The sequence below is a fragment of the Lathyrus oleraceus genome, chromosome 6 (genome assembly GCF_024323335.1).
Source record: "Lathyrus oleraceus cultivar Zhongwan6 chromosome 6, CAAS_Psat_ZW6_1.0, whole genome shotgun sequence".
Classification (NCBI taxonomy): Eukaryota; Viridiplantae; Streptophyta; class Magnoliopsida; order Fabales; family Fabaceae; genus Lathyrus; species Lathyrus oleraceus.
Window position 1 is genome coordinate 144,117,449 of NC_066584.1, and position 27,815 is coordinate 144,145,263.

Here is a 27,815-nt window from a genome sequence, read left to right on the forward strand (position 1 = left end):
GTAACGACTCTGAATCCATTCAGCATCAGTCAACTTGGCTTCCATCAAGACTCTCATTGATGGGATCTCCACCTCTACTGGGAGAACAACCTCCACGCCGTAAACAAGAGAGAAAGGGGTTGCCCCTGTTGAAGTGCGGACAGATGTACGATAACCATGCAAAGCAAATGGCAGCATCTCATGCCAATCTTTGTATGTAACTGTCATCTTTTGGATAATCTTCTTGATATTCTTATTAGCAGCTTCAACAGCCCCATTCATCTTCGGTCTGTAGGGAGAGGAATTATGGTGTGCAATCTTGAACTCAGCGCACAACTCTTCCATCATCTTGTTATTCAGATTAGATCCATTATCAGTAATGATCTTATCTGGCACACCATAACGGCAAATCAGTTGATTCTTGATAAACTTCACAACCACCTGCCTGGTCACATTCGCATACGATGCCGCTTCAACCCATTTGGTGAAGTAGTCAATTGCTACGAGAATAAACCTGTGTCCGTTGGACGATTTCGGTTCAATCATGCCGATCATGTCTATTCCCCACATAGAAAAAGGCCATGGTGATGAAATCACATTCAGAAGTGTCGGAGGAATATGAATCTTATCTGCATAAATCTGACACTTGTGGCATTTCTTCACATATTTGCAGCAGTCAGACTCCATTGTCAGCCAATAGTAGCCTGCTCTCAACATCTTTCTAGCCATAGCATGTCCATTGAAATGAGTACCAAATGAACCCTCATGGACCTCAGTCATTAACAGGTTTGCTTCGTGTCTATCCATGCATCTGAGCAAAACCATGTCAAAATTTCTTTTATACAGCACTTCACCGCTGAGGTAGAAACTGCCTGACAACCTTCTCAAAGTTTTCCTATCTTTCACAGATGCCCCAGGCGGGTAGACCTGGTTCTGGAGGAAATTCTTGATATCAAAATACCAAGGCTTGTCATCATTCACTTCTTCAACTGCAAATACGTGAGCTGGTCTATCCAAGCGCATCACGGCAATATTGGGAACTTCATTCCAATACTTGACCACAATCATGGAAGCAAGCGTAGCAAGAGCATCTGCCATTCGATTATCCTCTCGAGGAATATGATGGAAGTCAACCTCTGTAAAGAATGTTGAAATCCTCCTCGCGTAATCTCTATACGAAATGAGACCAGGCTGATTCGTCTCCCATTCACCCTTGATCTGATTGACAACCAGGGCCGAATCACCATACACATCAAGATGTTTGATTCTCAAATCAATACATTCTTCTAGTCCCATAATACAGGCCTCATACTCAGCCATGTTATTCGTGCATTTGAAAGTTAGCCTTGCTGTAAACGGAATATGCGTGCCATGAGGAGTAATGATTACTGCCCCAATTCCATTTCCATACTGATTCACAGCGCCATCAAACACCATCGCCCATCTGGAACCAGGTTCCGGACCTTCATCAAGTGTAGGCTCATCACAATTTTCATTTTCAAATACAGAATCTCCTCATCTGGGAAGTCGTACTGAACAAACTGATGATCTTCAATCGGCTGGTGCGCTAAATGGTCAGCCAAGATACTACCTTTGATAGCTTTATGAGCTCGATGCTCGATATCATACTTAGACAACAACATCTGCCAACGGGCTATCCTCCCAGTTAAAGCAGGCTTCTCGAAAATATATTTGATTGGATCCATTCTGGATATCAACCAAGTTGTATGATTTATCATGTACTGGCGCAAACGCTTAGCAGCCCAAGCCAAAGCACAACACGTCTTCTCAAGCATAGAGTATCGAGACTCACAATCAGTAAACTTCTTACTGAGGTAGTAGATAGCAGATTCTTTCTTCCCTGATTCATCTTGTTGACCGAGTACACAACCCATCGAGTCTTCAAGAACAGTCAAATACATGATCAGAGGTCTTCCTTCTACAGGCGGAGACAATATCGGAGGTTCAGACAGATACTCTTTGATACTGTCGAAAGCTTTCTGGCAACCCTCGGTCCAATCATGAGATTGATCTTTCCGAAGGAGCTTGACTATCGGCGCACATGTGGCAGTCATGTGGGATATAAATCTGGAAATATAGTTCAAGCGGCCAAGAAAACCTCGGACTTGCTTCTCAGTTTTGGGTGCAGGCATCTCCTGTATTGCTTTGACCTTTGCAGGATCAACTTCAATACCTCTCTCGCTGACAACAAAACCCAACAACTTGCCAGAACAGACTCCAAATGTACATTTGTTCGGATTGAGACGAAGCCTAAACTTCCTCAAACGCTGAAAAAGCTTCAACAAATGTTCAACATGTTCCACTTCCGTTCGGGACTTAGCAATCATATCATCAACATAGACCTCTATCTCCTTGTGCATCATATCATGAAACAAGGTAGTCATAGCACGTTGATACGTGGCCCCAAGGTGTGATGAATGTTGTCTTCTCCATATCTTCGGGTGCCATCTTGATTTGATTATAACCGGAAAATCCGTCCATAAACGGAAAGACTTTGAATTTAGTTGTATTGTCTACCAACATATCAATGTGTGGTAGAGGGAAATCATCTTTCGGACTAGCCTTATTCAAATCTCTATAATCAACACACATACGGACTTTTCCGTCCTTCTTAGGCACAGGCACAATATTGGCCACCCATTGAGGATATGTAGAAGTCACCAGAAACCCCGCATCAATTTGCTTCTGAACTTCCTCTTTGATCTTTACTGCCATATCTGGATGAGTTCTTCTAAGCTTCTGCTTCACAGGCATGCACTCAGGCTTCAAAGGCAGGAAATTTTGCACAATATCTGTATCTAGACCCGACATGTCTTCGTACGACCAAGCAAAGATATCGGATTATTCTCGTAGCAAACTGATCAACCCCTTCTTGACAGACTCTTCAAGAAGTGCCCCAATCTTCACCATACGAACACAATCTTCAGACCCCAAGTTGACTGTTTCCAGATCTTCGAGATGCGGCTTAATGATCTTCTTCTCGTGCTCAAGGAGACGGGTAATCTCATCAGGAATCCCTTCAACATCATCTTCCCCTGCCTCGAATACAGGGAATTCAAAATTGGGAGATGGCGTTGGATCATTATGTTCAATGGGTTTTAGAATCAACCTGCATAATGATTTTGGATAATAAAAACTTTAGAATTTAAACAAGCAAACCATTATGCAGATGAAAAGATTGCTTTTATTCTAGTTTTTAGGGTTTTTTGTGATCACTGATTTCATGCAAAAAGAAAAAAGTGAAAACCAATGGAAAAACAAATGCTTAACAATGCATTAATTGAATGAAATATCATTGTATAAATGCTGCCAACAATGTCATCACTTATCCTTTTGGCATGGGAGAAGGGTTTTGAAACAAAGTGAACAAATTACGCTGACTTATGAATGACCGTAGGAACATCCACAACGACCCAATTGTGGCAGACACCACCAGGTATGATGAAGTTGCTCAAATCCTCTGCATCCTCTTCCAAGATAGCAGCAGCTTCTTCAGCTTGATCAGCATGGATGAAACCTCCACTCTTGAACAACCCTTACTCATTGAATGCCCCAGAAGAATAGCCAATGCCAGCCCGGGATTTATTGTCTTCAAGCTCGATCATCTTCCCCAAACCAGCAACTGCACCACATTCAATGGTCAGTTTCGCATCACGGTAGGAAGCAAATGAAGGAGACTTCTTCTCAATAGATAAATCTTGGAAAGGAGTTCCAACTTCATCCTCAGCATCAATATAGGAGAAAGAAGACAAGTGGCTAACCAGGAGAGCCTTTTCTCCCCCTACCACAACCAATTTCTTATTCTTAACGAATTTCAGCTTCTGGTGTAGGGTGGATGTCACGGCGCCAGCCTCGTGAATCCATGGTCTACCAAGGAGACAGCTATAAGATGGGTGGATATCCATAACCTAGAAGGTAACTTGGAAATCACTTGGTCCAATCTTTATTGGGAGATCAACTTCCCCAATCACGGTCTTACGCGACCCATCAAAAGCCTTCACAACAACACCACTCTGCCTCATGGGAGGCCCCTGATATGACAATCTCGAAAGAGTGGTCTTCGGCAATACATTTAGAGATGATCCAGTGTCCACCAGCACATTGGACATGGCATCGGTCTTGCAGTTCATGGATATATGTAAAGCCATCTTGTGGTCTCTTCCCTCCTCAGGGAGATCAGCGTCACAGAAACTCAAAGTGTTGCAAGCAGTGATGTTTGCAACTATACTATCAAACTGTTCAATTGTGACGTCGTGATCAACATAAGCCAGGTCCAATACTTTCTGCAGAGCCTCCCTATGGGGTTCTGAACTCAGAAGTAAAGATAGCACGGAGATCTTGGACGGCGTTTGTAGAAGCTGGTCTACAACGTTGTACTCACTCTTCTTGATGAGCCTCAACATCTCATCGCATTCTTCATTCTCAGTGCCACTCGGGCCAACAGAAGAAGCAGGAGTCTTTTGTACAGAGGAGGGTTTGGCAACAGGTGCCGGGTTCGGAACATTCACCGCAGTCCCAACCGGACGCTCAGCAGAATCAGAAACAACAGCTCTAGCCTGAGGCTTAGGTGCTGAAAACACGCGACCACTACGGGCAACCCGCTCATATCAGCAATGTTAACAACGAAGGTTGAAGGCAACGACACTTCTTTCCCATCTTCCATAGCAACGGGATTATATCGGAAAGGAATAGCTTTATCCGAAGAATGAGACACAGGGCCTACAGGCTTGATTACCAGAGGGGGAGAAACCTTCGGCTTGCTACCATCATAACGGATGACAACAGGCTCGGGCAATTTGAACACAGGAGAAATCACATTCACCTCTGGTTTGTCTTCATCAACATTTAGATTCTGCAGAATCTCAATGGTACCTTCATCCAACAGCTCTTGAAGCGCTCTTCGCACTTGGCGACAATCCAATCTATTAACAGAACAGATGCGGCATTTGTCATGGTCGTGCTCCATATGACTGTACTGACACAGCAAACGATGCAACTCGACCAATAACTGTCGAATATGGCTCACATATTTGACTTTATATTTCCCAGGGCAACCCTGGACCATATTAACCGACTTCCCATGCTCGGGCAATGGGTTCTTCGTAACATTCGGGCCTGAGTCCTCAAAGCTCAGAATGCCGCATCGCATAAGGTCTTGAACCTTAGTCTTCAATGGATAGCAGTTTTCAATATTGTGACCCGGAGCACCGGAATGATAAACACAATGTTGATCTGGCTTGTACCACCACTGCGGGTTAGCAGGCACAGCCGGAGGCTCCCTGGGAGTAACCAGTTTCCGCTCTATCAAAGAGGGATATAATTCAGCGTATGACATAGGAATGGGATCGAAACTGATCTTCTTCCTATCATAATTCAGATTGGCCTGATTACTGGTGCTGCCACGAGGCTGGTAAGCCTGTTGCTATGGACGATGTTGTTGTTGATACTGAGGTTGTTGCTGATCTGGTTGTTGTCTCTGAAGACAGGTGCTATATGAGCCACCTGGTGCTGATGACGCACTGGCTTCCTCTTGTCAGAGGGTCTTCTAGGTTTAGCATGAGATTGCACAGCATGTGCCTCCCCATCTTTCTTCTTAAACGCCCCATATCGTTTAGAAGAGCTCTCATCTTTGGACAACCGTCCTTCCCGGACACCTTCCTCCAAACGCATCCCCATGTTCACCATTTCGGTGAAATCAGAGGGAGCACTCGCAACCATCCGCTCATAATAAAATGAACTAAGAGTCTTCAGAAAGATCTTAGTCATCTTCTTCTCTTCCAGCGGAGGAGTAATCTGAGCTGCCAGCTCTCGCCACCTCTGGGCATATTCCTTAAATGTCTCTTTATCCTTCTGAGACATGGCCCTGAGTTGATCACGGTCAGGCGCCATATCAACATTGTACTTGTACTGCTTGACGAAGGCTTCGCCAAGATCGTTGAAGGATCGGATGTTTGCACTATCAAGGCTCATATACCAACGAAGAGCCGCACCGGACAAACTATCCTGAAAGTAATGAATCAGAAGTTGATCATTATCAGTCTGAGTAGACATTTTTCTGGCGTACATGACCAGGTGAGAGAGAGGGTAGGTATTCCCCTTATATTTCTCAAAGTCAGGGACTTTGAATTTGACCGGAATCTTCACACCGGGAACCAGGCATAACTCGGCAACAGACTTGCCGAACAGATCTTTCCCTCGAAGGGTCTTCAATTCCTTACGGAGCTCGAGGAATTGGTCATTCATCGCTTCCATCTTTTCATTAACATCTGGGCCCTCAGACGGCTCAGAATGATAGATGGTGTCGTCTACCCTGGGAGTGGTATGCACGACAAGAGGAGGCATTGCAAGGACCGGGCTAGATGCCGGCATGGAAGCAAAAGTTGGAGCTGGAATATCTGGAATAAACCCTGGAGGCATACCCCACGGGAACCCGGCTGGCATGGCATTCGGCATGAACTGGGCACTAGCAGCTGGCACAGTCGGAGCAACCACTTCTGATATAACAGTCCTCTGGGGAGGAGTTGCAGGAGGTGGAGAAGGTTGATTCTGAGCAGCTAGAAATTGCTCCATCAAAGCAGTAAGCCTGGCGACTTCATCCTTTAGCTCTCTGTTCTCTTGTTCCAATTGATCCATCACTCTTGCAGAATTGGCTCTGGTATAGTACCGGTGAGTCAGCTTGTCTTCAAAATAAATGAAGAGCACAGAGTTAGGCCGCAGACAAGAAGACCAGAACAACCTGCTTATGCAAAATGATGCATGCAATGCTCGTGCATATGCTTTGTTTTTTTCGTTTTTATTTCAAGGAACTTTTAGGGTTCTATTTGCAAATTTTGAATATTTAAACATTTAATAGCATATGGAAAATATCTCATCAAATATATTCAAGATAAAGAAGTACAACATTGTTGATTATTACAAGGGAAAAGGAAAATGAACATCCTATGGATCCCTAGAAGCTCGAGATGCTGGAAGACGAGATACACAAAGCTTCTTGATCTCTCTCTCATATGCTGCTTCCATATCCGTTTTCTCCTTAGCAAGGCGATCATGCTTCCTCTTTCAGAATTTGGAATACTGAGGAAGCAGAGAAGTCCAGGTATCATTAGGATCATTTATCACCTGATGCTCGAGGAATTCGATCAGAGCATCCTTCTCCTTAAGCTGTTGAAGCAACTCTTCTCTTTCACGGATCCAGGCACGTGAAAGGTCTTCTTCTCTCAACTCCTCTACGCCTTGGTTAGGGAGGGTTGAAGGCCCAGCCACAACCAATGGTGTAGGTCTCGGATAATCATACGGCATAAGATACTCAGAGGCTCTCTATCTGACCCAAGAAGTATATGGCTCCAAAGCAATGCAGTTCTTCGGACCCAATTCATTTCTACCCTTCTTGTGAATCTTGCGCCAAGCGCGGACCATCCTGGCTTTCAGACCTTGGGGATCTTTACCCTCCTGAAAGAACACACCTTCTAACAGAATGTTATGAGGTTTATCCTTTAGGGGGAACCCAAGCTGACGACGTGCTAAGATAGGATTGTAGTTGATCCCACAACATGTACCAAGAAGAGGCACATTAGGGAATTCACCACAATAATCAATAATCTGAACAGTATCATACACGCGATCATACCAAGAGATATCATCATTAGTGAGAGACATAAGTCTCGTAGACCACCGTAGACATCCCTTGTTCTCCTTGAAAGCGACCGTCTGCGGCAAGTGAGAAATAAACCACTTATACAACAGAGGCAAACAGCACACAATAACTCCTCCACCCTTTGCATTCCTCAGATGCAAGGAGAAATAGGCATCACCCAACAGAGTTGGAACGGGATTAAGAACAGAGAAGATCCTAATGGCGTTCACATCCACAAATTTGTCGATGTTGGGGAACAATACCAATCCATAGATGAGCAGCACATATAAAGCCTCAAAGGCATCCTCACTCATGGCCTTCCCATAAACAGTAGCTTGAGCAATGAGGAAATCAGAAGGAAGACCCTGAATTCCACCTTTGGTGGTCATATGTGCTTCAAATAAGGGATTCATCGATGTGCAACAAGTCTGCGATCTCTCGAGAAGTCGGAATACTCTCTAAGCCACTGAACGGCACCTGATCCAGAATAGGAATACCCACAAGATGAGCATACTCCTCAAGTGTAGGCAACAGCTGGAAGTCCGGGAAAGAGAAGCAGTGATACAGAGGATCATAGAACTGAGCCAAAGTAGTCATCAACCCTTCATCGATCTGAGTAGTCAACAGAGGCAGAAGCTTCCCATAGCGAGCTTTGAAACCCAAGGGATCTAATACATAAGATGTCAGAAACTCTTATGCTGTCCTTAACTCTTTCACATCGGGCTGTCTAAAGCTGTACTTCTTTGTATGCCTTTTTGGTCTTTCCATGTCTGAAAATTTTGCAAATAAACCCTTTAAGTTCCTTGAAAATTTTCTGATTTTTCTGATGACATGAATGCAGATGAATGCATGAATGTATGAATGCAGCAATCACACTCAAGGATCAAGCAAATCACACCAGACAAAGGTCATGGGAAAGCTCATAGTATCCTTAATATCAATCATCTATTCTGGTGGATTACGGTTTTCACCTTATCGACACCCAAGTTCCATTGATATTAACAATACGTGAACCTGTTCAATCATCCTTAATATCAATCATCCATTTTGGTGGATTATGGTTTACACGTTATCAACACCCAAGTTCCATTGATATTAGGGATGTCTGAACGACTCAACCATGAATCACGGGTTTGTTGAGAGTCGCGAGCATGGAGTCTCGGTTGAGAACCACCCAAAGGGAGTGTACTAGGGTTTAAACCTGCCGAACATGTTCTACAAGAGGTTCCCATAGTCATCATCCCATCTTTCGAATATTATCAGAGGAACGAATACTCGTATTCCAAAAATATTCTCAAGAGAGACTCTTATGAGTGTAGTATCGCGTAACAATCGCCTCAGATCTTACATCTGAACGACCTCCGCACTACATCCTAAAAATAGGCCAAGGTGGGCTTGGTAAACTAAGGTCCTTGGCTTCTAAGGCGCATGATTGAAAGAATAATGCCTAACCACAAATAACTTGTGTGACATTATTAATCCAACATGGCCTCCACCAAGTGAATGGACTCGCAAGTCAACTTGTTAAGGAATACTCCTCACAAGTCGACAAGACTACGCCATTCTCCTATCTTAAGGTGCACTCGAGTTCGGGTATAGAACTCATCTCACAGAGATCACCAAGCAAATAGCAATTGTATATCAAGCAATTCAAACATTACAATCAATACAGTTATCCCAAATTGTACAAAAATATGTCATATAACAAGTAAACAAATATCATACAACAAGGGTAAAAAGTAGGCAATACCACCAAGGAGAGTTTCCCCAGCAGAGTCGCCACTTTTCTGTAGCGGTGTATTCGTCACCAAGGAGAGTTTGCCTGGTCATATGAAGACATGCCTAGTCTGGATACTGATATCGTGCAACATTTCCTGCCTTTGAAGCCTGAGTGTGTGCCTGTGAAGCAGAAGCTCAGAAGAACTCATCTTGATATGTGTAGCGGTGTATTCGTCACTTTATGATTTATTGATTAAACCAAAAGCAAAGCATACAAAGAATCGAGTCGCCACCGCACTTTTATTTATCCAAAGGAATGGCTAAAAAGCGAACAAAAGCTTAAGAAGTTTTACACATAGAAAACCAATGAAAAGATCAGAGATCGGGGTAAGGGGTTAATTACGTAATGGGAAGGTGTTAGGCACCCAAAACGTCCTAGGTACTCCTAGGTAGCCCTTTTCACACTTGTTGTACGAAATGTTATTTGTTTATGAAATATTTATTGTGCAAACATGGATTGAAGAGATGAGAAAAGAATATACAATTTTTATTGTTTTTGTGTTTGAACGGATGAACCCGTTGCCTACGTACCTTTCCATGGAAGGTAAGTGTTAATACCTCAGGATTGGCATTAATTTTAGAAAACAAATAATGTAATCACCTCTGTTGTTTTAATATGTTGGGTTGAAGAAATTCAACATCTGGACCAACATGTCATGTACGATGTCACGACGTCAGGTCTGTGACATCGCACATGTGTAGGAAACTGAATTAATTAATTCAGTATATGTCATGGGATCAGCAAGGATATCTGGTGAATATCCTAACTCCCTTGTGAAGGCCTTGAAGACTAATTCAGAATATATATAGGCTCTAAATATGGAGATATATATGGAGAGAGATTAGGAACTTGAAGACCTTGTTTGTAGCAAAATTTTTCTGCTGAAGTTGCAACAGCAAAGAACAAGTCTGCTGCAACTTTCTGAAGGCCCAAATCCAGTTGGGTGATTAGGTTATAAATAGCTGATTGTAATCTAGTTTTTGTAAGCCTCTTAGAATGAATTTTTAAGGGTGTGTGTAAGGTAAACCTCCCAATCTGTGGGAAGGTTACCATGTGTCTCTCAGTGGTAAACCTGAGAGTGTTTGTCACTCAAAGCCTGTAGGCAAGAGTGATTATGTTCTTGAATGAAGCTGTGAAGCAAGTTCAAGGTGTTTGCACATTACATTGTATTTGTAGTGATAGGAATGGAAACTGGAGGTTTCTATCTAGGAGTTCCTAGGTATAGATTGCATTGGGTAGGGATTAAGTGATGAGTTGTAAACGGGGGAGTTTAACTCTGAATTGATACTACTAATAGTGGATCTTCTTCCTGGCTTGGTAGCCCCCAGATGTAGGTCATGTTGGACTGAACTGGGTTAACAATTTCCTGTGTTTGTTTTCCTTCTGTATGATATAATCATGTCTACCAAACTGAGCATGTAATTCAGTCTGTTCAGCAAGATAATAGCAGACCTGATACATAGCCTTCTGTTGGAATGTCAAGCAGAATGTTTTGACATTCTTCAACAACAACACATACTGTATAATAAGCTGAGGATCTCAGTTCAGTATGTAGTGAAGTATGGATTTCAAAAGCATCACAGACCTGGCCAAAAGATCATTGTGAAACTGTCAAACTGGGTGTCTTGACAGTTCGTCCAGTAAGCTGATACTGAAGTAAAGACTGGTTGGTCTTTTACAGTACAGCTAATTTAGCACAGTCTGTTTTCAGGAACCAAACAGACTTAGCATATGGTTCTGGACTTGGATGTCAAACGGAATGTTGTGACATTCACTCCTGACAGCATAGGCTAAATTGTTGGATGGTTAGTTTTTCTGTTTCAGGATTTTTCTCAGGCTATTCTTCAGGAATCCACCAGCTGATCTAAAATCTAGGAAACTAACAACTAAGCTACAATTAATGAACCTGGCAAATAATTTATTTGTTAGCTCCTTAATAAGTGGAGATTAGTTTAACTTGTTACAACCTTTAATTTAGGAAATACAAGTACATGACCAACAAACTGGAACAATGTAACAGATGATGTTCAAAACAGGATTGAGACATCGTAGGAAAACAACAGAAGAGAAGGTTATGGTGCACATAACTAAGTGTTCCTCCTTTCTAGGATGACATAGAAGGAGAGGTCGTGACATTGTGAAAAGGTGCTCATTAGTACAGAGTGTAATAACTGTCTTGCTGTAATAGGTACAATGTTAGATCAGATGTCATGACTTGGAGTAGAACATCTGAATACTGACTACGCCAGAATTTCAATTGGTATCAGAGCAGGCATCCTGTTCTGTCTCTGGATGAGATCCATGGGTGATACTTTCTGGTAGCTGGCAAGGAGTTATGTTAGTACTGATGCTGGAACCTGTGTAAGGTTCTGTGATTCCCTGAATGGTCCCTTGAAGTAGGTGGATGGACTGTTCATGACAGGAATGGTGTGTACCTGTCTCTGGAGGTTGGCTATTGGCCTGTGTGTGGGACAGCTGTGCCAGTACTAAAACACATTCAAACCTGGTATGGTCTTGGAGGCCAATCTGGTGAAGTGTGTGTTCATAGGTTGAGTTGTATTATGATTTCCGCTGCATAATACATGGCAAAACTCACACTCTGATGTAGTTTCCCCTCATGTGGATGAAAGGCTGCTGTGTTCAAGATCTCATCATAATCTATTGAAGATGTCAAAGATACTTGAGTCCCCTCAAGTCCACTCATCATGACGTTCTCACTTCAGGATGGTAAGAGTCACTTAATCACTGATTCTCTTACTCTCTTGAGTAGTGTATATGAAGACCTTGAAGACCTTCAAGGAAGGTTTGTTCTAAGGAGGTGGAACCAATGTTCTATGTGATGTTAGAACATGTTGTTCAACAAGTATGCAACTATTGGTTGAAGAGCAGATGTTTTTAGGGTCCAAACAATGGGATAATTCTGTTTGGAACCTACTCCTGACCTGGAAGAGGAGACATCTGTGTGTGCTAAGTTGACAAGAGCAGGGTCAACTGGGTGTGTGCTCAAGAAGGTCATCCCTAGAAGTTGAGCTGGTTGAGATGTGACATTGTGCAATCTCCTGCTGTTTGGCATACTCCTGCAGTCTGATCAGGATTGGATAGTTGTTCCCTGAAGTACTATGGTGTGTTGGAAGACAAGTCCCCTGGATGTTAGCAGTCAATAATGGGGTAACCTGAGTGCTGTATCATCTATGAGGATTGGAACCATGAATCATGTTATTCAAACACCACGTGCAGAAGTGGCAGTTCTGTCAAGGAGTAAGAATATGAAGATTCAGAGGTTGGTTGAAGTAGTATGCCCTGGCAATGCATAACTACTATCGACTGGTTTTGTGTGTCTCACTAGTACTTATGGTCAGCTGGAGTCTGATTGGAGGAGTTAGTTGCCACTGGTAGGGATAGTGTATGTCAAGTTGAGACATATGTGTACAATGCATGGATATTGGTGTGGAGTATCCATGATTGTTAATTTGAGGGGGAGTTTTGGTTAACCTCCTCAAGTCTGGTCAGCCTCGGGTCTGGTTGGCTGTTGACCTGTGTCACATGGGTTCTGGTGGTTGTGTGACACATTTGCAAGGAAGAATTCATCTCTCTCATTCCTAAGGGTGAATTTAATCTGGGAAGACTTTCAAAAATTGTCTAGGTGCTTGCAAGCAGAAGATGTTGACACAAGAAGAGTATTTTCAAAGTATTCTTATGGTGGAAGTATCTGAAGGGATGATTGGGAAAGGATTTAAGATCAATGTCTACTTGTGCCAAGTACAAGTGTTTAATTGATTATCCTTGGAGCTCAAGATAACTGATGTTCTTAAAGATGTTGGAACATCACTTCTTCAAGACCATGTGCAGAATCACGGGAAGGATAGTACATTGGCTTATGATCTATCTCCTTGATGGCAGCAAAAGCATATGATCTCTGAAAAGGTTTCCTGGCAAGAAACATGTTCAGCCTTGGTATGTACAAGAAGAAGAAGACATCATAGTCTTGATGGTGGTTACTTGGATCAGTTTATTTCTGATCTAGGTAAGGAAGTGCATTAGCTTATGCACACTGTGAAGTCAAGAACAAGTGGCAGCAGTCTTGACATCATGGAAACAGCCTTGCCTTAGGAAGAGGAATCCTTGGCATAGCTGAAGGGATAGTTTCTAACTGTTCCTTCTGAAGACTCATACATCAAAATGTCTGATGTCTTTGGAGAAGAAGCAGGGATTCATCAAGGTGTGAGCTTGGATGACTTAACTGCAAACCTGCAGGATGGAGGTTGTTTATTCAAACTTGGTTCCACAATCAAGTCTATGAGAACATTGAACTCTTGTTCTGTGAAGGGAGGAAGTTCTTTCAAGTGGCAGAAGAAGGAGCTGAATCCAACAGCTGGATGTCAAAACACAATGTTGTGACATTTGGTTCAACATCAGATTCTTAGTTGGTGAAGTGGCACATCAACTTGAGATAGAAAGGTCTACAGGGTTGTAGATTGGATACTTCAAAAAGCTTGAAGTTCAAGTCTCACTTGGTAGGTCAGAATATCTTTGGGAGAAGTCTGATAAACTTGGGGAGGTCAAAAAGCAGCATTTGACCTTTTCATATGAGAATTCATGAAGGAGGTAATCAACCAGTGGCAGTTGGTCTATCTCAGAAGTGAGTTCGAAGAATCAAGATAATCAACATAAGGCAGTTGGTTATTCTTGAGGAAAGTCTGAGACTAATTACTTTTGAGCAGAAAAGTAGCAAGTTGAAGACTAAAGGAGGTGTCTTCTATTCATCCCTTGGAGCTTGTGGTAGGAGTTCTGAGCCATCTATGGAAGATTATCTCATGTAATGGGATGAAAAGGCATATGTCCCAATTTATGTCTGGGTTCTTCTTGATCAAGCTGGTGACTCAGTGATATTTGAAGACTATCAGATGGTGTTCCCTGTTATGTGTGAAGGATGTCCTAACGAATGTTAGAACATTTTGTGAAATGGCTTTCTGTTCTGGTTAGAAGAGAGATTGACACAGAGTGTGGATGTGTTCAACCAAGAGGGTTGAACAGAGGGTGCGCTCTTGAAGACATGAAGATGAGTCTTATGTTTTCCATTCATCAAGTGGGTTGAGTTCTTTTTGAATCAGGAAGAAGGTGAAGGTCCAACCATGTTGGATATGTGTGACCTCCAAGAGAGTAGGTTGTCCATGACAGGGGGAGTTGTGCCTTTGTGCTGCAAGCAATCAACAAGCTTGTGGTCTATGTGTTCCCAGATGACTAGGTAGTTATCAGGATGCTGTGATGTGCAGCAAGGCTGAGTGAGCAGAAGAATGTCTGACCGGATGTCATGACATTGCCCTGGACAGTGCTGTTAATTCCTTCTGAATCTTAAAGTCATTAGGAATTATGAGGGTGATGTGGCCTAGTCTGATAAACCAGAATAAGCCTGATGGCTACAGCTGTGTGGTACAGGGGGAGTAACCATCAACTGAAGTGTGAAAAGTTGGCTGTAGCAGTGCTAGGTGTCAAGCCTCTACTGGAGGAATGACAGAGGTCTTGGGAAATGTTGAAGACTGGCTGAATGCAGGAATGTTAAGACATCGAGTGCAACGTGTCTGACTGCATATATGGAATGGTCTCCATGCACTGGACCGGCTGTTTTGGAAAAGAAACAGTCAAGAGCTATAAAAGGCATTCAAAGATAGTCTGAGATTTTGTTGGTGATTCTCTGACTGTTTCTCAGCAAAAATAAATGCATCTTGACCAAGCATTTATTCCTACCGGATATTCCTAAGCACAGGCTGGACTATTTAAAGGATGCAAGAGCCCCCCCTTCTCCCCACAACAGATACACTCCAATCTCAGAATCATGGGGTATGTTAAGGTCTGGGCAAGCTGCGCCTGGATCTGGTTTTGTGAAGGGTGCCTTTACAAATGTTTAGCTAAAAAGGGGGAGAGAAAGAAACGTCCTGGGGTCGAGAAGCAAACAGATCACTGTGGTAACAAACAGAAAGTTGGGGTTGGGGTTAGACACAAAATTCACCAACTGAATTACCACTTGTGTCTTGTGATCTGAGTTAAGAGAACAGTTGTGCCATGTGATCTGAGTTACATTGTCTATGTACTCAGCATTACATACTCTTCAGGAAGCTCTCCTGTTGAAGGGAAGGGTTCTGGAACAACTGAGCCTTGTTTCTCTACTTCCTCATGTACACCAACATTGGTGTTCATGGTGGGGGAGATAATAACAGAGGATTATTTGTTTTAGCTAAAATTTGCCAAAGGGGGAGATTGTTAATACCTCAGGATTGGCATTAATTTTAGAAAACAAATAATGTAATCACCTCTGTTGTTTTAATATGTTGGGTTGAAGAAATTCAACATCTGGACCAACATGTCATGTACGATGTCACGACGTCAGGTCTGTGACATCGCACATGTGTAGGAAACTGAATTAATTAATTCAGTATATGTCATGGGATCAGCAAGGATATCTGGTGAATATCCTAACTCCCTTGTGAAGGCCTTGAAGACTAATTCAGAATATATATAGGCTCTAAATATGGAGATATATATGGAGAGAGATTAGGAACTTGAAGACCTTGTTTGTAGCAGAATTTTTCTGCTGAAGTTGCAACAGCAAAGAACAAGTCTGCTGCAACTTTCTGAAGGCCCAAATCCAGTTGGGTGATTAGGTTATAAATAGCTGATTGTAATCTAGTTTTTGTAAGCCTCTTAGAATGAATTTTTAAGGGTGTGTGTAAGGTAAACCTCCCAATCTGTGGGAAGGTTACCATGTGTCTCTCAGTGGTAAACCTGAGAGTGTTTGTCACTCAAAGCCTGTAGGCAAGAGTGATTATGTTCTTGAATGAAGCTGTGAAGCAAGTTCAAGGTGTTTGCACATTACATTGTATTTGTAGTGATAGGAATGGAAACTGGAGGTTTCTATCTAGGAGTTCCTAGGTATAGATTGCATTGGGTAGGGATTAAGTGATGAGTTGTAAACGGGGGAGTTTAACTCTGAATTGATACTACTAATAGTGGATCTTCTTCCTGGCTTGGTAGCCCCCAGATGTAGGTCATGTTGGACTGAACTGGGTTAACAATTTCCTGTGTTTGTTTTCCTTCTGTATGATATAATCATGTCTACCAAACTGAGCATGTAATTCAGTCTGTTCAGCAAGATAATAGCAGACCTGATACATAGCCTTCTGTTGGAATGTCAAGCAGAATGTTTTGACATTCTTCAACAACAACACATACTGTATAATAAGATGAGGATCTCAGTTCAGTATGTAGTGAAGTCTGGATTTCAAAAGCATCACAGACCTGGCCAAAAGATCATTGTGAAACTGTCAAACTGGGTGTCTTGACAGTTCGTCCAGTAAGCTGATACTGAAGTAAAGACTGGTTGGTCTTTTACAGTACAGCTAATTTAGCACAGTCTGTTTTCAGGAACCAAACAGACTTAGCATATGGTTCTGGACTTGGATGTCAAACGGAATGTTGTGACATTCACTCCTGACAGCATAGGCTAAATTGTTGGATGGTTAGTTTTTTTGTTTCAGGATTTTTCTCAGGCTATTCTTCAGGAATCCACCAGCTGATCTAAAATCTAGGAAACTAACAACTAAGCTACAATTAATGAACCTGGCAAATAATCTATTTGTTAGCTCCTTAATAAGTGGAGATTAGTTTAACTTGTTACAACCTTTAATTTAGGAAATACAAGTACATGACCAACAAACTGGAACAATGTAACAGATGATGTTCAAAACAGGATTGAGACATCGTAGGAAAACAACAGAAGAGAAGGTTATGGTGCACATAACTAAGTGTTCCTCCTTTCTAGGATGACATAGAAGGAGAGGTCGTGACACTGTGAAAAGGTGCTCATTAGTACAGAGTGTAATAACTGTCTTGCTGTAATAGGTACAATGTTAGATCAGATGTCATGACTTGGAGTAGAACATCTGAATACTGACTACGCCAGAATTTCAGTAAGGATCAAAACGTCGTAGTTCGGTTAAAAGATTTCCAAAATATGAGTGGATTCATTTTAAAACAAAAGCCTTAAGGTCTTTCGTTATCCACGGGAGAAAACTCAACCTTATACAAACAACAAGTCCACCATGTGAGAAAAGCTTCAACTTGCTAGTGAGGGGTTAACCCTATAATAAGCAAGGAAGTCTTACAATTCAATCACTAAGGACAAAAGGTGAGATTAACATCAACCAACTAGGATAAATCAAACCTATGGCTAATGTATGAAAACTTATCAAGAATGGACAAAGCCACAAAAACAATTTGAATGAGTGAAATTAACCAATTAGGATTATTCACAAAAATGGTCAAAGTATGATTAGAATTCAATTCAAAGAAGTATTATGAAATGGAGTTTGAAAAATCAGAGGCCTAAGTGTAATACCCCAAAATTTACCCTTCATTTTTCTTGAAAAAAAAACGAAAAAAAAAGAAGTTAAAAATAAATAAATAAATAAAATTAATTAAATAAATAAATAAAATATAACAGAATTTTTTTTTGGACTTGGGTCTCTCTCATTTGAGCCCACAAAGCCATGAAATTCAGTCTATAAATACCAAGGCTTCACTTGAGAAAAAGGGGAGGGAAGCAAAATACTCTGAGGTTTCCTTGGAACAAAACCCTGAGGAAAAAGATAGTGAGAGAAGAACTAACAGAGTTCAGAGCAACCTCCAAACCCTGAAGGGAACTCAACTGCACAGAATCACCTCTGCCTCACATAAACCCTAAAGATTGTTTTGTAAACCTCACGGGTGCAACTCAATTTCAATCAAGCTCTCCAATCAGGTTTGCCCTATATCCATCATCTTTATGCCTTTAATTTGAATGCTCTAAATGTATGAGGTATTATGGGTGAATTTGATACCCTTTTGATGCATGTGTTTGACAAGAGGTTTAGGCCTCCTACCCTTGGTTGCTTTTTGTGAGCTTTTTGTGAATTTTGATGGAATTATTCATGTGGTTACATTTTGATTTGGGGGCAACTCTTGGTTACCCTATCTTGTTTCACTAACCCTTTTGTTGAGTTTTTGTGAAGGCACATGACTTTTGCAGGGATAACTTGCGTGGTTTCCCACTTTATTTGTGGGATAACCCCTGGAGGTTCATTCCGATTACCTGTACTGACCCACTTTCTTTGATGATGTTAGCTTGGAAGGATCTCAGGGTTTCCCAATCCTCTAATTGCTGTTACTTCAGATCTTTATCCGCGTGGTACTTTTACATTTTTCCCACATTTTACTGCTTCCTAGCTGGAAGACCTCGATAGGAGGCAATGTTTTTGTGTTTACTTTATGCAGGTTCCTTTGTCCAGGGTTAAGAGCTATGAGGTCTTATCCTCATTACCCATTTGCATGCGCGTTCCTACAATGCAAACAAACCCTTCATTGATTTTTCTTCTCCATAACACACGTTTACTCCTTCTACTACAGGCGAGTAAGTCTCCAAAGGTCGAGCATCCGGTAGATTGCGTAGTGACGTCGTTCGTCCAAAACCCAATCCACAACCCCGTAGTTAGCCGAACTATGGCTTGCTCTGATTCTCATTCCAGATGAGATACGTAGGCATAAGACGCGATGTCTTAGCGAGCACACATCCCCCAACCCATAGGTCAGCCGAGCTACGAAGACTCTGATTCTCATATTCAGATGAGATACGTATGCAGTGGATGCGACATCCGCGCGAGTCATTTCTCTTAAACCTTTTTAGTAAATAAACACATTAGGTAAACCCACACCCTTTAGACAAAAACCACAAAAGTGGATCCCGTAGAGTACTACGGATGCGTAGGGGTGCTAATACCTTCCCTTCGCATAACCGACTCCCGAACCCAAGATTTGGTTGCGAGACCCCGTCTTGTCCTTTCCTTTTTCAGGTTTACTTCAAGCGTTTCCTTTCCCTCCTTTGGGATGAATAACGCACGGTGGCGACTCTTCTGTCATTTTCTTTCGCCGGTTGTTTTTTCGTGCACTGTATTTTTCAGGTTGCGACAGCTGGCGACTCTGCTGGGGAGACTAAGAAGTTGACCTCTTGCTGGTCCATCTTCCCTAAGCGAGTCCCTCCTAGCTCGTGTAAATTCTTGTTCATTGGGTGTTCATGCTTTTGTACATTTATTTACTTACTTACTTGCATTCATCTGCTGTATCTGTTGGAGTTGTTGTTTGTTTGTTGGGATGGGATGTTCTACGAGAGATAAGCCCATTACCCAAGCTTGAGTGTACACACAGGTTTTAGAGTGGATGATCATGAGGCTTGCGTGGCATGTTGCTACGTTAAGTCGTTCGTGAAGAACCACACCCAGACGAGGTTTCTCTTGGATATATTATGTCCTACGGATGTTCCGTAACGACATGATATTCCTTTAGAAATCGTCGACTTTGGTGACCATTTCCCGAGAACTCAGTCGAGGCCTCTCCTTCGAGACGTGATTATGTTAGCTCTGGTGGGCGCATTCTCGCTGATCAATCCGAGGACCCCGAGACTGGGAACTTGCTTTAGGATGTCCTGTTGAGGGGAGTCAGTGGAGGTCTTTTATCCCGTAATAATGCCAAACCTTCAGTGGTAAACGTATTATTCGCTACTGAAGGGCTGAAGTTGACGAACTTCTGTCCTTAGAACCTACCAGTGAGGGGCGGGCTAAATTCAGGAAACCTTAACCTCCAACCAACCCGATTTTCTGGAGCAGAGCTTTGATCTTGTATTATATTGCTCAGTGGTTTTCTCTTCAGACAGTGTAACCCGACAGATGTTCAAGAAGATACAGCAATCCTGATTGACATACCACTACATTGCATTCACATCATCACATCATTTGCATTCATATCATTTAACACATGTTTATCCATTTCAAGGGGGTTTACATCTTCTTCTTGATTCCAGTCGGAGTTTTTCTGTTTCTCTTAAGATGGATATTGGCAGAAAGAGACTTGTCGCCTACAAGTTTCCGGTGGTCTGTCTGGAGCCCATCCAACAGTTGATGCAGTTAATGGATCCTGGTTCTCTAGAAGGATTCCGAGAGGATTACGGTCTATTTCTAAGTTTCGTCACGGTTCTTTCCAAAGATCAACATGACGCCCTATTCACACTGCTACAGTTCTATGACCCTCCATTGAGGTGTTTCACATTCCCGGATTATATCTTGGTCCCTACTCTGGAGGAGATTGCCAGTTTTCTCAGAGTTCCTATCAGGTCACAGTTATTGTTCTACAGTTCTGAGTTTCTGCCCGATCTCAGCATGGTTGCTTCAGCCACATATTTGGAGGAATCAGTCTGGAAGGCTAATATGTGTCAGAAGGGAGAAGTTAGTGGTTTTCATCTGAGTTTCTTATTGGGAGAAGCAAAGAAGAAGCTGGAAGACGATAACCAGAGGGGTTTCAATGCTGTGTTGGCTCTTTGCGTGTATGGGATTGTCTTGTTCCCTAATGTCGCCAAATTTGTGGACATGGACGCAATACGCCTCTTCGTGTTGAGAAATCCAGTACCGGCCTTGCTAGGAGATTTCTTTCATTCAGTGCACCACAGAAATAAGAATAGAAAAGGGGGATTGTTGAATTGTTGTGTGCCTTTGTTTTATAGGTGGTTCAGTTCTCACCTACCCAAATCAGGAGTGTTCGTTAATGTCAAGGACTCGTTGAGTTGGTCGAAGAGATTGATGGGGTTGAGAGCTGAAGATAATCCTTGGTGGTCCGACCGGAGCTTGCTTCGGGCAGATATTATTCATAGTTGTGGGAACTTCCCAAATGTTCCGTTGGTAGGAAGAAGAGGAGGAATCAACTATAATCCTTCTCTAGCAGTTAGACAGTTTGGATATGCTTTAAGAACTCCACCTTTGGAAAAGGATGTGGAAGAATCTCTATTTTTCCATTCTTCGCCTGATTTGACGGTATCCCGTAAGGCAGCTGAGGCCTGGCTCAAGGTGATCAAGAGAGGAAGAACCGTCCTTGGAAAAGGAGATTGTAGAACTTACCCTCGGTATGAAGAGTGGCTTCAAGGAAGAGTCGAAGAGTTTGGTCTGCCGTTCCCTATTGAAGAACCTTTGTATCCACCTACTCCTGAGCAGTCAACAATGGTGAGCCGAGAGGAGTACGACAAGTTGAAGAGTGCCATGGAGGGACTTCAAACCAAGAACTCAGAGTTAAGTGAGAAGTTGCAAGACTGTATGCATCAATTCCAGGAGGCAGAATATCAAAAGGGGGAAGTCGTCAGAGTGCAAAAGGAAGCAGAGAGGAGATTTGCTGTGGAGGCGGACTTCTTCAGGAAGACAGACGAAGCCTTGAGATCATCCAGTTCTGAGTTGAGGCGAGTCAAGCAGCAGTTAGTAGATGCTCATGGTAAATTAGCTGGGTGGCAGGAGCAATGGGATGCATTTTCAACTTCTCGGAGACAGTAGCCGAACTGACTGGTCAGATAGAGAAATTGACGACTTTGCTAAAGGGGAAAAACAATGAGCTTCTGTGCGCCCGTTCTACTAATGGCTACATCACAGATAAACTCCATGAGGCTCGAGGACAGATTGAAGAACTCAAGGTGTTGGCAGGTTTGAAGAAATCCAGACTTGAAGAGGTATTCGGAGAAGATGATGGGAATTACTACAGAGAGCACATCAACGAACTGGATGGGATCATTCACAAGAGGAATCTGCTTATCCGGCATTTGACAGAATCTCCAGATCATCCCGACACGGTGGCATTACTGGATGAAGTGAGGAGCAGTCCTTATGGGTTGTATACAGGAGGCTGATCCCTGGTTTATGTTCCTCCCTTTACTTTTTGTTTCGTTGCTGTGTAGTGATAATCCACAGGCTTGTTGTGGGGATCCTCTTTTGATGTACTTTTGGCTAAGGCCCCTTTCCTGGAACTCATTTGTATGTTTGTTTCCCTTTGTTGCATCTTGATCTCAGAAGTTTATCCATGACTCAGTCTTCTTGCACTATTCGCCTGATGTGAGACTGGAATCAAGGGGGTAGAATACCTTTTGGATTCGATAAACATGGCATTGCATTTACATATTCATTGTCATATCTTGCATAACAGGTACCACTGCAGTGTTCTCATATTGCTTGGTGTCCCACTAGCAGGATAGCTGACTCAGGCATTCACCGATACGGTACCCGAAGGAATCAACAGAGAGCGATGGAGAGCCTACAAGCAGAGCTCGTCGAGATGAAGATTCGCATGAATCAATTCATGGATTTGGTTCAAGGGGTGGCTCAAGGACAACAGGAGCTTAGATTGTTGGTACAGAGGGATCCCCCTATTACTCAACCAGAGACGTTGATTGATCCTCCAGCTGGAGAGGCTAATGGTCCCAATGGACCGGGGCCTATCCCGATCCCGCATGTCAACCTAGATCAACAACCCATTCAGGATGGTCAGGATGATCAGTTCCCCTTACTTCAGGAAGACTTTGGCATGGACCCCATGTTTAGAAGATTGGAAGAGAGGTTGAAAGCAGTGGAAGGACAGAATCTTCTGGGAGTAGATGTTGTTGACTTGGGGCTGGTCCCAGGTGTGAGAGTGCCACCGAAATTCAAGGTCCCGATATTTGACAAATATCATGGCAGCTCTTGCCCCAAAACTCACGTGCAAGCCTATTTCCGTAAAATGGTTGCATACTCTGATGACGAGAAGCTACTTATGTACTTCTTCCAGGATAGCCTAGCTGGGGCATCCTTGGAATGGTATATGAGGCTGGACAGAGCCCACATCCGTTGCTAGAGGGATTTGGAAGAGGCTTTCGTGAAGCAGTATCAGTATAATACAGACATGGCTCCGGACAGAACTCAACTTCAGAATCTGTCTCTTAAAAGCAATGAATGCTTCAGGGAATACGCTCAATGCTGGAGGGAGATAGCTTCCCGTGTTCAGCCTCCTATGTTGGAAAAGGAAATGGCCAACATGTTCATGAATACGCTGCCTGGACCTTACTTGGAGCGTCTGGTAGGTTGCAATGCTTCCAACTTTGCTGATGTGGTCTCTACTGGAGAAAGGGTGGAGAATTACCTAAAGACCTATAAGAGCCAGAGTGGAGGTGGATCCTCATCAGGGGTGAAGAAGTCGTTCATTCAGGGACAGAAGAGGAGAGAAGGGGATGCAAATGCCATATCTTCTTATCAGAACAGGGATAACCGGAGGAATAATTTTCTGAATTATCATCAGCAACCGTATGTTGCGGCTGTGACCATTCCAGCTGCAGCGCCACTACAACAACAACAATCACAACGTCAACCAGCTCAGTATCAACAGCAGCAGCAACCGGATAACAGACCCGCTTATCAACAGAGGCAAAGGATGATGGACCGGCGTTTCGACACCCTTCCAATGTCGTACGCTCAGTTGCTTTCTAGTCTTCAACAACTACAACTTGTGCAGTTGCGCACTCTGGCTCCTCCTGTTGGTAGACTTCCGGTGGGTTACGACGCCAACGCTAGGTGTAGCTTCCACTCTGGGGCACCTGGCTACAATATTGAGAACTGCAAAGCTTTTAAGCACGTAGTTCAAGACCTCATAGATTCAAAGGCCATCGACCTTGCACCGGCTCCGAATGTCGTTAACAATCCCATGCCCCAGCATGGTGGTGCGAACGTTAACATGATAGAAGGAAAAGCCAAGTCCATTAAGGATGTGTTGAAGTTGAAGACTCCATTGTTGGATATCAAAGGATGCTTGCTGAAGGCCGATGTTTGCCCCGGTTGTGGGAAGGGTTGTTTGGATTGTGCCACTCAGAGTGGAGGTTGTTTGAAGCTACAGCAGGGTATCCAGGCCTTGCTCGACAAAGGTATCCTCCAGGTTGAAGATTTGTCTGTCCAAGAGTTTGTGAAAGGGGTTGAGGAAGAAGGGTTTGAAGATGCTACTGATGAATTCGCAGATGTTGTTCCTATTAATTTTGTGATTCCCAGCCAGGTCTCTGCGGTCAACAATGAAGATGGGGATAGTGATTGTGACATCGACAACTGGGTGCGTCCGAGGATCCCGGGTGAAGTCATCAATAATTGGTCTTCTGAGGAGATTGTCCAAGTCACTTTTCTGAAGGAGTATTTTTCTTTGTTTATTCATGCATGTCCAAGTCTTACGTTCCGCCCAGGGCGTAATGACTCATTGTAGGGCTCATCTATGTGACACTTGCATTTTTTATCATAAATAAAGGACGTATTTTTGCATTCAAATATTTCGTTCCCTGTCTTTCTATTTTAGCAGTTTTTCATAATAAATAAATGGAAATGTTTTGTTTTTTCACACTCATAAGCACATACCATCACTCATGCAGATGCACATCACCGGATCCTATTGATAACATTTCTGCTACGGCTCGCTTCGACTTTGAAAATCCAATCTTTCAAGCTGAAGAAGAGGATGATGAAGACTGTGAACTCCCTGAAGAGCTTACCAGGTTATTAAAACAAGAGGAAAGGGTTATTCAACCGCATCAAGAGTCTGTTGAAGTGATTAATCTCGGCACCGAGGACGCCAAGAGAGAAATCAAGATAGGGGCTGCTTTAGAAGACAATGTGAAGAAAGGGCTGATTGAATTGCTGCAAGAATACGTTGACATCTTCGCCTGGTCTTATCAGGACATGCCCGGGCTGGACACAAACATCGTGGTACACCGCTTGCCTCTCAAAGAAGGTTGTCCTCCGGTCAAGCAGAAGCTCAGAAGAACAAGACCAGAGATGGCTGTCAAGATAAAGGAAGAAGTACAAAAGCAGTTGGATGTAGGGTTTCTAGCAGTCACCAATTATCCGCCATGGGTTGCAAACATCGTCCCAGTACCTAAGAAGGATGGAAAGGTACGGATGTGTGTCGACTACCGGGATCTGAACAGAGCTAGCCCTAAAGATGATTTCTCATTACCTCACATCGACGTTTTGGTGGATAATACAACTCAGTTCTCGGTATTCTCCTTCATGGATGGCTTTTCTGGCTATAACCAAATCAAGATGGCACCAGAAGACATGGAAAAGACAACTTTCATAACCCCATGGGGCACCTTCTGCTACAAGGTGATGCCATTTGGTCTGAAAAATGCCGGAGCAACATATTAACGAGCTATGGTAACTCTGTTCCATGATATGATTCATCATGAAATCGAGGTTTATGTGGATGATATGATTGCCAAATCTCAGACAGAAGAAGAACATTTGGTGAATTTGCAGAAACTGTTTGAGCGTTTGAGGAAATTCAAACTGAGACTTAACCCGAACAAGTGCACTTTCGGGGTGAGATCGGGAAAATTGCTGGGTTTTATCGTTAGCGGAAAAGGGATTGAGGTGGATCCCGACAAAGTAAAAGCGATACAGGAAATGCCAGAGCCAAGAACGGAGAAGCAAGTCCATAGTTTCTTAGGGAGGTTGAACTACATTGCAAGGTTCATCTCTCACCTAACAACCACGTGTGACCCAATTTTCAAATTGTTTAGAAAAGATCAGGCTATCAGGTGGAATGAAGATTGTCAAAGGGCTTTCGAGAAGATAAAAGAGTATCTACAGAAACCTCCAATCCTTATACCTCCAGTTCCTGGGAGACCTCTGATAATGTACCTATCAGTGACTGAGAACTCGATGGGGTGTGTATTGGGACAGCATGACGAGTCTGGTCGAAAAGAGCATGCCATATACTACCTTAGCAAAAAGTTTACCGACTGTGAAGTCAAATATTCGCAGCTTGAGAAAACTTGTTGTGCTTTGGCCTGGGCTGCTCGCCGACTGAGGCAGTATATGCTGAGCCATACTACCTTGTTGATTTCTAAGATGGATCCAGTGAAATACATATTCGAGAAGCCAACTCTCACCGGAAGGGTCGCTCGTTGGCAAATGATTTTAACCGAGTATGATATTCAGTACACGTCACAGAAGGCCATCAAAGGTAGTATTCTGTCAGACTACCTTGCCGAGCAGCCGATTGATGATTATGAGCCGATGAAGTTTGAATTCCCTGATGAAGACATCATGTTCCTCAAGATGAAAGACTGTGAAGAGCCAGTTGTTGAGGAGGGACCTGATCCAAACGAAAAGTGGACTTTGTTGTTTGATGGGGCTGTCAATGCTAGAGGAAGTGGAATTGGCGCTGTCATTACTACTCCGAAAGGTGCCCACATGCCTTTCACCGCTCGTTTGACTTTTGAGTGCACAAATAATGAAGCTGAGTACGAGGCCTGTATCTTGGGTATTGAGCAAGCCATTGATTTGAGAATCAAGACTTTGGACATCTTCGGAGATTCAGCTCTGGTGATCAATCAAGTGAATGGTGATTGGAATACTCTCCAACCCACTCTGGTCCCCTACAGAGACTACACGAGAAGACTGTTGACTTTCTTCATAACAGTAAAATTGTATCATATACCTCGTGATGAGAACCAGATGGCAGACGCACTTGCTACTCTATCCTCCAGATCAAGGTAATTCGTTGGAACCATGCTCCCAGGATCGATGTGATGCGCCTTGACAGGGCCGCGTATGTGTTTGCTGCTGAACTGGTAGTCGATGACAAGCCCTGGTATCATGATATCAAGTGTTTTCTGAAGAATCAAGAGTACCCTGCAGGGGCATCCAACAATGACAGAAAGACTTTGAGAAGATTGGCAGGCAGTTTCTTCTTGAACAAAGACGATGTGTTGTATAAGAGGAACTTCGACATGGTTTTGCTCAGATGCGTGGACAGACACGAGGCGGACATGTTAATGCAGGAAGTTCATGAAGGTTCCTTCGGTACTCATGCCGGCGGACATGCAATGGCTAAGAAATTGTTGAGAGCGGGTTATTACTGGATGACCATGGAATCAGATTGCTTCAAATATGCTCGGAAGTGTCATAAATGCCAGATTTATGCTGATAAGGTGCATGTACCGCCAAATCCTTTGAATGTGATGTCTTCGCCGTGGCCGTTTTCTATGTGGGGCATTGACATGATTGGAAAGATTGAGCCGACTGCTTCCAATGGGCATCGCTTCATCCTTGTTGCCATCGACTATTTCACCAAGTGGGTCGAGGCAGCGTCGTTCGCGAATGTCACCAGACATGTGGTTGCCCGTTTCATCAAGAAAGAAATCATTTGTCGCTATGGGATTCCCGAAAGAATCATTACTGATAATGGTTCTAATCTCAACAACAAAATGATGAAGGAGTTGTGTCAGAACTTCAACATTCAGCATCACAATTCTTCCCCTTACCGCCATAAGATGAACGGCGCTATTGAGGCGGCAAATAAGAACATAAAGAAGATTGTGCAGAAGATGGTCGTCACGTATAGAGATTGGCATGAGATGCTACCCTTCGCCTTGCATGGGTACCGTACTTCAGTACGTACGTCGACCGGGGCAACCCCTTACTCCCTGGTGTATGGTATGGAAGCAGTCCTACCTGTTGAAGTGGAGATTCCTTCTCTAAGAGTCTTGTTGGATGT